Source organism: Colletes latitarsis, chromosome 1, assembly GCF_051014445.1.
Source record: "Colletes latitarsis isolate SP2378_abdomen chromosome 1, iyColLati1, whole genome shotgun sequence".
Taxonomy (NCBI): domain Eukaryota; kingdom Metazoa; phylum Arthropoda; class Insecta; order Hymenoptera; family Colletidae; genus Colletes; species Colletes latitarsis.
Window position 1 is genome coordinate 33966644 of NC_135134.1, and position 14584 is coordinate 33981227.

Consider the following 14584-nt stretch of genomic DNA (forward strand, 5'->3'; position numbering starts at 1 on the left):
TACCTACCCGACACGGTGGCTCTCTTAGTTCGGACGACCCTGAGCGCGCGACAGGCGTGCGCCGTGATTCGTCAGTGTTTTTCGTTAATAATTCGAAAACGAAGCTCCATCCGACATTTTTGCAAAGGAAATTGTTGTTCAGAATCATCTCAGCTACCCCACATTTCCGGTTCTTACACCATTTACGGGACACCCTGTAGATTTCCCGAAGTTTTGCGAAGTGCTGAGCTCACATACACGTGGCTCGTGCGATAGTATATGCCTGCTATCCCCACCACACCGTTAGATGCTAAGAAAGTTCGTCGTTACTAATGTCGACGTCGATGCACTCAGTTATGCCAGATCTGGCTACACTGATCCATGTAGCAGTTTATTTGTGATTGAAGTTGGGATGGTTACGATTCCTATTTACATATAACTTTCTTTGTGCAACTTTGAATACTAAAAATTAAAAAAGTGTCTACAAAAGGAGTGCTGTTTAACATAAGAGGTTACAATAAGTAATTATACTTTACAATTAATAAGTTTCTTTTATATTTAGTTTAATATGGCGATTAATTTATCAAAGTAAAATTTTAACTTATAAACGTTTTTAAAAATATAACCTGGAAATAAAATATCATTACAGCAAAAGTACTAATTTTGGCTATAGCAGTTAAATATTTCAGAGTTTTCATAAATAACTATTTAAATTTTGAAATAAAGTTATGGGAAAGGAAAAGAAATTATAAATACTTGTAATATTTTAGTAGTTCTTAATTTTACGTTCAAATTTTAAGTTTCAATGTTTTCATTCAAGGTTATGTAAATATTGAACATTAAGATAAAATAAAAGTGAAATAAATATTTAAAGAATACAAACAGTAAAAATGAAGAGGTATCTTTTTATAATTTCTTTTCAAATGTGATATTTCCTTTCACATTGATTTTCATTACAAATATTTACATATATGTGTTATGTTTAATCTTTTGGAAATAATTACGGCAGAACTACTACATAAATTATTCTGTGACTAAAGACTAATTCTGCAATGAATAATGATTTTAAACTTTCTTTGTATTAATTTAAATATATAAACATGTAGAGAGTAATTACATTTACAGTAGTAAATAATTCTTCATTATGTAGTAATATGTAGCTAATATATAGTATCACATTGTATTATTTTATAGTGTTTTTAAAAATTTAAAGTTAGAATACATATATATTAATAATGCCATTCTTATGTGAGCCGTTTATTTTGTAGGTGGCTTAAATCCATTTATGTTAGAATCTAGATATTGAATGATTTGCGTTAGATTAAATTTAAAAATATGGGTAACAGATGACATAGTAGAATAATGTTTTTGGGTTTCTAAGGGTGTCAAATTTATCATTCCAATTAACATAATTAACATTACTTAAGAAATAATATGTTTTTGATGGCTATGATTGGACTTGCACCACTTTCAAAATCAATGAAATGAGGTTTTTAATTCTTAAGAAAGCACATGTCCATAGGAAAAGTAAATTTCCCTTGAAATAAAAATAAATGTATACACTTTTATGTTATAAAATCAAAAAACTTTCAATTTTTATTGTTTGTTAAATAATTTTTACATTAAAATTAATATTGTTTTATTAATCATTATTCAGTCTTCTCTAGTTTGTATATGCAGGAGGGATTTAAAATATCTATGGTGTACAGGTGGTAAATAATGTAACAAATTCATTAAGTATTGTATTTCACTTTCTGATTCCAAAAATCTTTTTTGGTAGTAATTCTCATGGGTATAATTTCTGTACATAACAAAAAAAAAACCAAATTTCCTTCAAATTTTTAATTAGAATTATTATGTGAACATGTGTAGGGCAGTTATTTTAATTACCTGCGTTGAGATTTATAATATTACAAGTAAAGCACAAATTAAGCAATCCAAATTTAAGATAACTGTAGAAACAAGTATAAATACTCAACAAGTGAATCAACACTGTAATGTTCGTATTACAAAATCTTAATGATTTTAAATATATGTATTAGTAACAAGTTGCTTCAGAATGAAAAGATCATGTAAAAATGTAACTATTAAGGTAGCTAACTCGATTTTTCTGGAAAATGGACTTACGCCACTTTCAAAATAAACGACTCATATATGATTAGTAAGTCTTAAGGAGACCAGGCAGTCAGATTGAGCCTTCTTGTAAGGATTTATTAAAAAAAGGCGTTTAGATATAGATAGTTTTCCTTCTACGCGATGTTTTGTTAGTTTAAAATATATACAAATATCATTTTGTTACTGCAAAATGTTGTCAAATAACCATGTAGCGAGCAAATACAAATTATCTTTATTTTGTAGTGGTTTCTCTTCTTTAGATGAAGCAAATTGAATGTACCAAATTGCAAAATACTTGGAATAATCCCTGCTTTGCACTGAACCTATTTAAACATTTTAAAAAATGAAAATTATGAAAATAGCACATTAAATATGGAAAATGGAGATTTTAAGGTAAAAAATTTGGCTTATAAATTTTTTTCCTAAAAATTAGAAGTTTTTACAGATTCGTATTGAGATTTCGTGCATAAAGATTAAATTCATGTCAATCCGAAACTCTATTTTTTTGCAATCACTGAAAAAGGAAACAAAAACAAGTTTTCAAAAAAAATGCGTTTAAAGTTTAGAGAAACTTTTGATTGTTGTAACTATTACGTACCTCTTTTAAAACCTTTCAGCAGAATGATACAATATTTCCAGAGTATCTTCAATAACTGTACGTTGCTGTTTAGCAATCCTACTATTTGTTTGATTCTCTTTGGATCTATTCTTCATATCAATTTGGGATTCATTCAAGAGCCACTCATTCTTTTTCTTACACATTGCCTCCGTGTGCTCTTCAATTGTGATATTCATATTTTGCAAAAATTATAGTAATGAATTTGCGCCATTATTGAAGATACATATTGATATATGTATAGACTGCAGTTTTCCAGACTAAATTATTAAAGTTTTCGTTTGCATTCTATATATAGCCACCGATACATCGCTCAAGTAGCTTTTCACTGCTCAAGTCTTCATAAATAGGTAAAATTATTTTAAACCTTTAACTTATACCCACATGTGAGACTCGTTGTCAGGTATTCAGGCCAAACGTAAGTACTACATGCCACCGTGGAATGGCTCGAAGACTGAGCAGTTTTGTTTACGTTTTGGGCCCATGCTGTTGGACCTTAAATCGTAGGGCAAGGGATTAAAAACATTATCGGATGTTCAAATTATTTTGGGTCTTTACTTTCTACCACGAACGCTAACTGTTCCGACACCTCCGACTTCCGCACTCGACATATTCATCTTCCAAATCCTTATTTTTTACTGCAACACCATAAAACTTTGACATTTAATTTTTGAATAGTATTACTATTACTATTAATTGATTTTTTGACTGCCTGGTTCTCTTAAATAATTATTTTCATTAGCAATTATAATTAATAATATATTTTCTTTAAATATTTTAAATAACAATCTCTTGTGGATTTCAAGATAAACATAAAAAATAAAAATAAATACACAGTTATTTAGCCCGTATCTCTGTTTGAATACATGTATGTAAAGTTAATTGCAAAATTGAGCATACACATGCATTAAATAAATTTTTTATAAGTAACCTTGATAATATATGTCAATGTCATTCATCTTTTAAAGAACTAACTTTAAAGAAAGGAAAGATAGAGATCTATAAAGTTATGTAAAAGTAATCTTGAATTATTAAAGATACTAAGAGAGACCAATTAGATTATGTTATGATTTAAAGGTGTCACTATTTTCTATTTACTGTTTTAAGGATTATAATTATGTTTAATATGCATTACTAACAAGAGAGAGTTTTAGCAACATTTGTGGGACTTTCATTTTTAATATATAATAGAATAGGCTCATTTTTCATGAAAACAAAAGATTTTATGACCATTTATAATATTTAAATACATATATCTTGAAAACTATAAGAGACCACTTATTAAAACATTTAAAATATTTAATTAGAACAGTATTCTCATCTGTACAATATGTGTCAAGGTCAAGGCAATTGGCAATGGTTATTTTGTTATTATATCTATTATACCTGAGAGTTTATGATGTATAATATGAACAACCTGTTATTAATATTTGGTAGCGAATAATTTTCTACAGATAATAATTATTTTTAATTAATTATATTTTATTGTATAGTATAATTATATAACAGGCATTGTGTAAGTTTCAATTACACATATGGGATTTAGATCTTATGATTGAGAAAGAATCAGTGAAGTATGAGTAGCATATTTGATATACTATAGCGAAGAGTAAAATTGAACAAATAATAGTACTTTACAACAGTTGCATTTTATGCTAACAAATTAACTGGTATTCAAATTTTATTTGCAGCTCAATTTTATAGCATAAATATTGTATCTATCAGCCTTCCACAACTATAACTATGATGTTTATTTACTATACTTTGAATTAGGTCACAAGCAAAATTCTGTTGCTGCCAAATTAAATATGCCTGAATAAAATTATTAATTATTTATTGAACTACAATAAATGTAGATTAATATAAATAAAAAGTCTTTTTGAAATCCTATGCAAATACGTAAGTAAATACTTGTATATCGTTTTTCATAGAAAATCTTTCATTTGTTTAATTATGCTTCACACTATATCTATCTTATTGAAAGTAATGTCCTCTTTTGATAATCAATGTATCTGCATTGTGTTGTTAATTTTTAATTTTAAATGTTAAATTATACACGTTTCTCTATCAATTGCTACTAATTATTTATTTCCAGATGCTATTACCTGTTCAAATTTAATTTTATTTGAAATTTGAAAAATATGTATAAGTTTGAAATTGTAATTGGTATGGAAACATATGCATCATAATGTTAAACATGGCAGGAGAAATGCTAAAGTATAGATCGATACTAGAATTTGGAAATAAAAAATTATTAAATTGAGTTGCAAGTAATACAGGATTTTTTGATGCAGATGTATTTCTTTAGTTTCAAATCTATAAAATATTGTAACATAGCACGTATTTACTATCATTTTTTATAACATCTTACTATTTCTTCAATAACAATCCTATATTTTGTAAAAGCCGCGTAATGATGAAAAATATTTTCCAAATGTCTAAATACAGGGTGTCCCGTAAATAGTGTAAGAGCCGGAAATGTGGGGTAGCTGAGACGATTCTGAACAACAATTTCCTTTGCAAAAATGTCGGATGGAGCTTCGTTTTCGAATTATTAACGAAAAACACTGACGAATCACGGCGCGCGCCTGCCGCGCGCTCAGGGCCGTCCGAACTAAGAGAGCCACCGTGTCGGGTAGGTAGCAAGATGTGCATCGGAGATACGTCGAGGAACGAATACAAATAATTAAAAATACTACCACTGCAACTGTTACCTCTGCGGATTGGATAAATCAGCCAGCTAAATCAAATTTATTAATTATTTGTATTCGCTGTTTCCAAGGGAGAAGGAATAAAATGTGGGAAGATGCTCTCGGAATTTTTAGGAAATTAATTCTTCGCACCTGAGTGACGCTTCTCGCCAGAGTGTGTTATAATTAAAATAAGAATTATTTTCAGAAAATTAAAATAAATACGGTAAGAACCATTTGTAATCGTTTGTTACTAAAAACTGTACTGGAAAAGCAGGCTGGATTTGTGCGTACCGAAACATTCCTCGAATGCAAAGACTTTAATAGAGAATTAATTGAAATTCGCCTTACCCATTTACTTGCAAGTTGCAATAGGGCCGGTTAGTGCACCCCTGTCAATCATGGAAAGGTCGAAGACCCCAATAAAAATCAGCTGATGGGACGGCCCGGTCACTGCACTCGCTTCTTACTCAGAAAACACTTCACAGCACGGTCACTAGCACTTTTCACTTTTACATTTTTGGGGTAAGAAGCGGGTGCAGTGACCGGGCCGTCCCATCAGCTGATTTTTATTGGGGTCTTCGACCTTTCCGTGATCGACAGGAGTGCACTAACCGGGCCTTATTGTCAGCGCAGCAGAGCAACTTGCAAGTAAATGGGTAAGTCGAATTTCAATTATTTCTCTATTAACCCCTTGCATTCGAAGAATATTTCGGTATGCACGAATCCAGTCTGCTTTTCCAGTACAGTTTTTAATAACAAACGGTTACAAATGGTTCTTACCGTATTTATTTTAATTTTCTGAAAATAATTCTTATTTTAATTATAACACACTCTGGCGAGAAGCGTCACTCGGGTGCGAAGGATTAATTTCCTAAACATTCCGAGAGCATCTTCCCACATTTTATTCCTTCTTCCTTGGAAACAGCGAATACAAATAATTAATAAATTTGATTTAGCTGGCTGATTTATCCAATCCGCAGAGGTAACAGTTGCAGTGGTAGTATTTTTAATTATTTGTATTCGTTCCTCGACGTATCTCCGATGCACATCTTGCTACCTACCCGACACGGTGGCTCTCTTAGTTCGGACGGCCCTGAGCGCGCGGCAGGCGCGCGCCGTGATTCGTCAGTGTTTTTCGTTAATAATTCAAAAACGAAGCTCCATCCGACATTTTTGCAAAGGAAATTGTTGTTCAGAATCGTCTCAGCTACCCCACATTTCCGGCTCTTACACTATTTACGGGACACCCTGTATATGTTATTTGTATTTAAAAACTTTTTCAAGCTACAAAGTTTTATAACTACATAAGAAAATGAAAGTTTCTTATTATTAGTGTCAGGTGTTATATGACTAACTCATAAGTTAACATAGATACCGCATTAGAATCGTCCTTGCACAAACATCATAGTCATAGCTTCCAAATTCCAGTCTTTCTAGCCTCCTGTACCCGCTTACTCACCCTGTACCCAGTTACTCATTACATACGCCAAGCATTGCATTATCTCTCACCCCTTAGATATATATACAACGCGCATTTTTGGACTCAGGTCAGATCTCTGAAGTTTGTACCAACGTGCGGAACTTGCCGTAACGATCTAATAAACCTACACGTCTCTTTAGTAAAGTGTTGTTCTTAATCCCGCAACCCGGGATCCAACACAGGTCTCATTGAAGTATAAAGAGTAAGGTATTTTTATTTTTTGCAAGTTTCAAAATTTGTGTCATTTTGATATCTAAGGTTTTTTATTATTGCACTACAGTATTATTCTCTTCTAATTAACATAAATATTAAATCTTTTTTCATTAATTCTTTTTCTAGGCAGTCAAGTTATTGAATATAAATATTTAGAAACAATTTAAAGTTTAATAATTTGTTTATACTACAATGGTTTTTGAAAATAATAATTGTTGTAAGCCTTTTCACTGTGTTTTGTTACAATTATCTCCAAGAAATGTTTAATGTTGAAATGAGAAAACAATAATGTTAATATTCCTAATGTAAGTGATAAATTATTTTCACTTGTAATGTACAAAATTTCTTTGACAATTTTGGAAATATTTAAACATGAATTAATTGCCGTTTTCATTGTTGCTAGGTTATGCATAATATGTCTTATACCTCACTGATTCCTTTTCAATTATAAAATCTCAATTCAGTTCATATATATTGTGTGTCACATCACGTTTTTGATTTAATCAATTCTTGTTTAGTTTTATTAATGATAATATGATAATAACTTTGCTGTCAGAGAAAATCATATACATTGGTAACCCTATAATAAATAGTGAATTGCTGATTATTAATACCTACAAACAATTGAATATACTTAAATAAGTTTTGTTTTTATGTACTATGTATTATTTTATTAGAAAATTAAAAGTAAATAATAAAGATAAAATGAGTTAGCTATTTATCATTATATGAATGGAAAAAGTTTTAGTGAAGTTAGGAAGATTATTAATTTGATGTATGTTACGCAAAGTAATATGTTTCATTTGTTCTTGCAAAGACTAATATGTTTCTGTTTGCTGTGCATAGGGGAAAGTTTCTGTAAAAAGCATATTAAAGTGAAGAATTAAATATGTTGAAAATGATTAATAATAGTGATTATGGAAATTGTAAATAGATTAATACATAATAAATAAATTTGTAACAGCAAAATTACAGTTCCTATATTACCTTTAAACAAATTGACAAAATAGATAACACAAAAAAATTATAGATTATTAATAATAGAATAATTGTAATCTGCCTTGTACAATATCTATCAAGGACAATAATAGTAATATATCACAGGTTAAAGGGGATCCTAGAATGTTAAACATAGATGGTGAGTGAGAAAAAGATATTTTATAATTGTATAATATATTAGAGAAAAATATAGATATTGTAGTCTTTACCTCAGTCAAATGTCAATAATTAATTCTATTGAAAGAGGAAAACACAAGTATAGGTCTCACAAAGTACCAAAATACTTTTGAGAAGCTAACTCTAACCACATTTCCACTTTTCCTCTAACGGATTCCGATTATAGCAGAAAAGATATATTAAAAATATTTAGAGGAAAGGATCAGTATTAGTAAAATGTATTCCTTATTTGAAGAAGAAATTTAAAATAAACGAAACTAAATGTATCACACAAGAAATATATCAATCAGTTTTCAACACAGAATTTAATTATGGATTCTTCGTACCAGAAAAGGATAAGTAAAATTGAGATATGGTGTTCCCAATTGTCTTAGCAGTATGCTTTCAGAAATGAATGAAGAATATTATTCTGTCATACAATTTTTATTGTTTTTAGATATGAACAATGTAAAGTTTTTTCAAATCTAACTAAAAATGAAAAAGCATTGCATCAGGAAAAATAACATTTACACTTAAGCAATAAAAAAAAAAGGAAAAAATATATGAAATCAGATAATAAAAATACGTTCAGGATGCATCTGTTTGTATGATATATTTTGATCTGCAAAATGTATTAACTACGCCTCGGGCAAATGTCCCTCATATTATCTATCCAAACCCTATGTATGGAATTTTGCCACTTTGTAGATTGCTAATCACATGAGCCATTATAATGTGTGAAATGAGGCAGTCGGATCTAGGGACTCAAATGAAATAGTATCATTTTTATGGCAATTTATTAAAGAAAAATTTAAAGCGAGATTTAAGGAATTCGTATTATACAGCGATAATTATGGCGCTCAAAACTACAACAAAATGGACTTTAGCATGATTATTAAAGCTACTATAGATTTCAACATTACTGCACTGGCGTGCAAAATTTAGGGAACACTAAACTTTCATCGAAAAATTGCTGATATTTAAAGTGTGATAACTTTGTAACAAAACATCATACAACAATCATTCTAAAGTCATTTTAAAGCTTGGAGCCTCTATTTTCAAAATCCTCTAGCAGTTTTTTCGAGGGTCATTTTTGCGTCACGTGGGAGGGTGGTGAAGCGAGGATGTTTGTTTTTTCAAAAATTGTTTGATTTCAAACGACTGTACAGACATCGAAAAATTTTTTTAAGCGCTACAATCATCACGGGTTTGAGGACTAAAGCCTCCCCTTTATAACAACCCCTCAAAAGTTAATGTATTATTTGTTTTCGCCGTTTTATTGCACTTTGAATAAGAAATGTGTCGCCGACATTAGAATAACCCAAGGTACACCACGTGGAGGTTGCATGGACGGACTTGTACCTCATGTGTGTGTTTTGTTTACATTTGGACATACTTTCGTTACTTTTGCCCAGTATTTGCTGCGAAGCGTTAGTAACGAAAGTATCCAAAAATTGTGCAATGTCTCGGAGAGCAGTGCCAGAGGTACAAACCGCACAAATCGACGAAGCTTAGAAAGAAGCTTAGAAAGACCACCTCTGACACTAAATGCGTTGGGAGATGCACTTCGGATGCTTTGGAGAGACATACCCCAAGAACTGATATGTCGGTGCATCAATATATGACAAAGATGTGAGGAAGTGATACAGAAAAGAGGAGGAAATACCCGATTTTGAATGTTTACATGCATCATACCACATGTACACATTAAACTCACACACACACATGGAACATACACTAAACACATACACATGAGGTACAAGTCCGTCCGTGCAACCTTCATGTGGTGAACCTTGGGTTATTCTAATGCCGGCGACACATTTCTTATTCAAAGTACAATAAAACGGCGAAAACAAATCGTACATTAACTTTTAAGGGGTCGTTATAAAGGGGAGGCCTAAGTCCTCAAATCCGTGATGATTGTAGCGCTTAAAAAAATTTTTCGATGTCTGTACAGTCGTTTGAAATCAAACAATTTTTGAAAAAACAAACATCCTCGCTTCTCCACCCTCCCACATGACGCAGAAATGACCCTCGAAAAAACTGCTAGAGGATTCTGAAAATAGAGGCTCCAAGCTTTAAAATGACTTTAGAATGATTGTTGTATGATGTTTTGTTACAAAGTTATCATACTTTAAATATCAGCAATTTTTCAATGAAAGTTTAGTGTTCCCTTTTTGCATGACAGTGTATAAGTAAATTATAATTCTTAAAATAGTTTCGATTTTTCTGAATTTTCTATAATTCAGCTTTCTTTTAGATATTTAGAAGTTGGTCATACGCAGTATGATAATAATTCTATGCATTCTTTAATACAATTTAATTATATATTTCAAGAAGTGTGAACGCTATACAAAAATTTTTTAAAGGAAGGTTATGGGTTATAAAGGGGTACATATTATGGTAATAGGTACTTGATCTTGATACCACTTTGAAATGCCAAGAATTTAGGTATAGTTTTTTAAATGGGACTGTATATTTTTTATTACATTAAGACGTAAATTACATTTATTTTGTTATTACACAGTAACTATTACATAAGACGTAAAAATTGAAGTGCCGCAAGCGTTAACGTTATCGGATCTACACCGAGGGGAAATTGCTCGGTTGATCTTTGTACATTATGGTGACTCTCAAAAGAGTCGATTTTGTGTTTGCATCACAACGTAATGCGCACTACAAATTTCATTGTCTTCCAAAATATTGTGAACTAATGGAAATTAGGTAAGCGCAGCTCCTTGATTCTTCAACCTTCTCTTCGATATGTCTGTCGTCGAGAAAAAGGCATTTTTTTATTCTTTGCAAAAATTCCTTTTCCATCTTATCAATCACAGTTGTAATTGTTGCACAAGTGTTAAGAATAAGAAAACAATACGTGAATTTCGCGGAGGATTTTAGAGTGGCCACAAGACCAAGTACCTATAACTATTATACATATATGCCGTTTTTCTATACCGTTCACACTCTTTGAGATATTAAATCACTTTGAGATAAACTGGATAAAGTGTAGAATAGTACTTTAAACATAAATCGGTATACACACATGATCAGTGGTGCAGATTTATAAGAGAATTCAAAGTAAATAATCCGTATGCAGTTAAGAAAAAAAGTCAGGTAGATACATTAAGCATTCATGTATTATTAACAAAATTTCATTGATCTCTTTTTACGGTAGCTTCAATTTGAGAAATAAGTATACCTCCAGATAGAAATACAATATATGTTAGTTATGGGTTTACTAATAATGACATTAAATTAAAAATTTTGAAACTGTATGTTTTGTTACATATCACACATGTATGGGACCGAAACGTTTGGTGGCTTGGGCGTTGGCCCGATCATCTAGCGTACAACCCCTCGGACGGGGTTGACTCATGCCATATGTGAGCACCCGGCTCAATTTTCATTGCCTTATGTGGTAATACCCCATCACTGTATAGAGCAATTTCGAGTATATAAAGGCCGAGGTTTCTGACTCGGGGAGCTCAGTTTTTCTAAAACTCTCGACACAACTTTACGTTGACACTCTGAGCAAGATCGGGTTATAATCCCCATCAAGCAACGTACCTACCTTAGCGGTTTTATTAGTGAGTGTCCACTAGACTAATCGAGAAGTAGTTCCCGCGAACGCGCCGCGTAAAAGAGTATGTACTAGGGTATTGTACTAGAGCATCGATCAGAATGTATTCAAGTAGTTATCCTCACTTGCATTATTTACTTACTGCAACCCTGAACCCTATTGACAGTAAGACTAAGGGTATCTCATGAACACGGTACACCTTTACCGCTCAAGTTATACTAAAAAACATCCTAAAAACCTACGTGGCTCCCAGGGTATAGAAACCATACATTTTCCTTATAAATCTAACCCCGTGGCTCCCAGGGTATAGAGCCCCTGGTTCGCCACGTAACCTCCTCTTACGGCTCCCAGGGTATAGAGCCCCTGGTTCGTCCGGAACTTCTTTCTCTCTCCCAACCATACCTAAAACCACCGGTCGAATTCTGCCCTCGACCGAATCCAGGATCTTGCGCTCGCGCTCGTAACAGTTTCAGAATAAGATATTATGACATATACAATAAAATTCCACTACCATTAAAAAAATACAAAATTTATCATTAATGATATCTAAGAGTATTATCCCAAGAACATATATTGAATTTTCTGAGAACATTATTCATTAAAGAATGTTTATAGCTGTCTATAATTGCATTTATTTAATTACAAAATTTCTTTTAGTTCAAAGAGTTTATTGTTTTATTTGTATAATATTATAATGTTAAGCAACCTATTTTATTAATTTATTTAATGTGACATTCTTTGCTGCAAAGAATGAAACGTGTCATTTTTAATAACACTAAAATTGATCTGTGCTAATTTTCGCGGCAGATTGCTAAAACTTGCTAGTTTTCACCGTGCAAAAGCACAACGTGTTACTTTTCGTCGTAACGCACATACTACACGTCGCATAGTGGTGTCGTTTCCCGAAAAAGTGGTAATAAGTCATTTTTTAAAAAGTATACTCATAGTAAAAAATTAATTCAAATATATTTAACTGGACATATGGGTCATGATTTGGCATAATTTTTTTACGATTTGTTAATTTTGAAAACAACTAGACGGTTCTGAAGTGGTCAATGTCAAAATCGTCCGAAACTAAATTCGTTGTCTATAACTGTGTTTTTTTAAATTAAATGATGGGCGATGAAATCAAGTTTACTTAGTATGTACTTGAATTTGTAGCGGCTAGCCGTACAAAGTATAAAAAGGCATCGGGCATGCAAACGGCTAGCACGGTTTATAACATGGAATACAGCGAAGCTATCTTTGAGAAAGCCGTTTCTGCAATTAGAATTTTTAGGAAAGCATGTCTGTAGTAAGAATTTGTTAACGGCCTCGATGGTAAATCGCTAGTGTCATAAATCCTGAGTTTCCCCGAGGGTCTTCGATGCAACGATAAGCGACCATCGGCTGGTCACGCTGCCGACCTAGGACCTTGGGAAATTCCGCGGCGTTGCCACCTTCGCCAGCAAACGCAACCCCCGCCAAATGGCACCCCTGCTTCAAGAAGCGTGCTGCGAGCACAAGGGGGACGGTACGATTTGGCGGAATTTGAAGTCGGTAATTGGTCAACCCCACCTTTTAGGGGGTTGGCCAAAGAAAACGGCGAGAGCCACGAAAAGAAAGTGAAAAAGAAAAGACACAAGTTCTCTCAAAACCGTTGCTCGAGAACGACGTTCCAAAATAAAGAACTCCAAAAACGAACGCTGTAATTATATTATACAAACACGCCTATCCCCTCAAATTGTAACAAATTTCATTTTTATATTTATAATAGTTTTTGAGTTATGCTTATTTGAATGTTTTGAATTTTCATTCCATTTTTTAATTAGGAGTGAAGCGAGAAGAAGTTTTCGTTTTGGCCTCATTTTGAAGACGATGTCTTGTCTTCATTCCTAAACAAAAATTAGCTGCTACTACCTGCTACTGCGAAAATGACAGCAATAAACGTTTGCTCCGGTACGCAGATTCGGTGCGTCAGTCGCTGCAGTAGGTAGGGTTCGGCTAATAATTTCCGTTAATCTGACTCGTAGTGATATCATATAGTAGTCCGTTGAATTTGTTATAACAAACGCTATTATATATAAAAAATGTATGATTCCATTTAAAAAAATTACCTTGACTTTGAAATCTCCCCCACTACCCCACCTACATAAAAATTATTTATACCACATAATGCACCCCTTTAAATAAAACAACTTTTGTAAAAACATTTTTTTGATATCTTCAGTACCTCGTAAGATATTGCATGTGATCAGTCAAAAAATGTTTTCTACCGCTTTTTCGGGAAACGGCATCACTGTGCGTCGTAAAGTTACATACTGCGATTCAGATGGATATGTACAGCAATATAAAAAAAAGTGGTGACGAAGTAGCGTAAACGTTTGACAAGTATTGGGTTTGTTAGATCGAATCTCGTCGCACTCAATATTTTTTTAAATTTTTTCTTCTCACTAATGCGATAATATACTATATGACGACGGATGATAATTATTATATATGCATTTAAAATATAAAAAATTTCGATATCATGAACACAGAATAATTGCTTGTTTGTCACACTTACATTTACTAATTTTCGTTTCTTCGGAGAAAGCAACTTGATTCACATTAAAGCGCATTTCAACATGGTTTTATGTTGGAATAAGGGCACGTATTTTTACATAAAACCTTATTTAATTTTTAGTAAACTAGTGTAATGATGTCAACAATTTATTTTTGACCTATAAAACTTTTACTTACTCCGGAAAGAGATGCATTTAGTAAACATTTTA

General features: G+C 32.2%; 1 protein-coding gene across 3 annotated transcripts in view; it reads left to right on the forward strand.

Annotated features, from left to right (window-relative positions):
* Window positions 1–353: 353 nt before the first annotated feature.
* The window catches only part of Ppt1 (Palmitoyl-protein thioesterase 1), a 482953-nt gene continuing 468722 nt past the window's right edge, over window positions 354–14584 (forward strand). Inside the window, exon 1 of one of the 3 annotated variants that reach the window (XM_076768402.1) lies at window positions 354–500. The gene's annotated coding sequence lies outside the window, so the exon portion shown is untranslated. The remainder of the gene's footprint in view (window positions 501–14584) is intronic. The other 2 variants (XM_076768417.1, XM_076768410.1) reach the window with 2 other exon arrangements.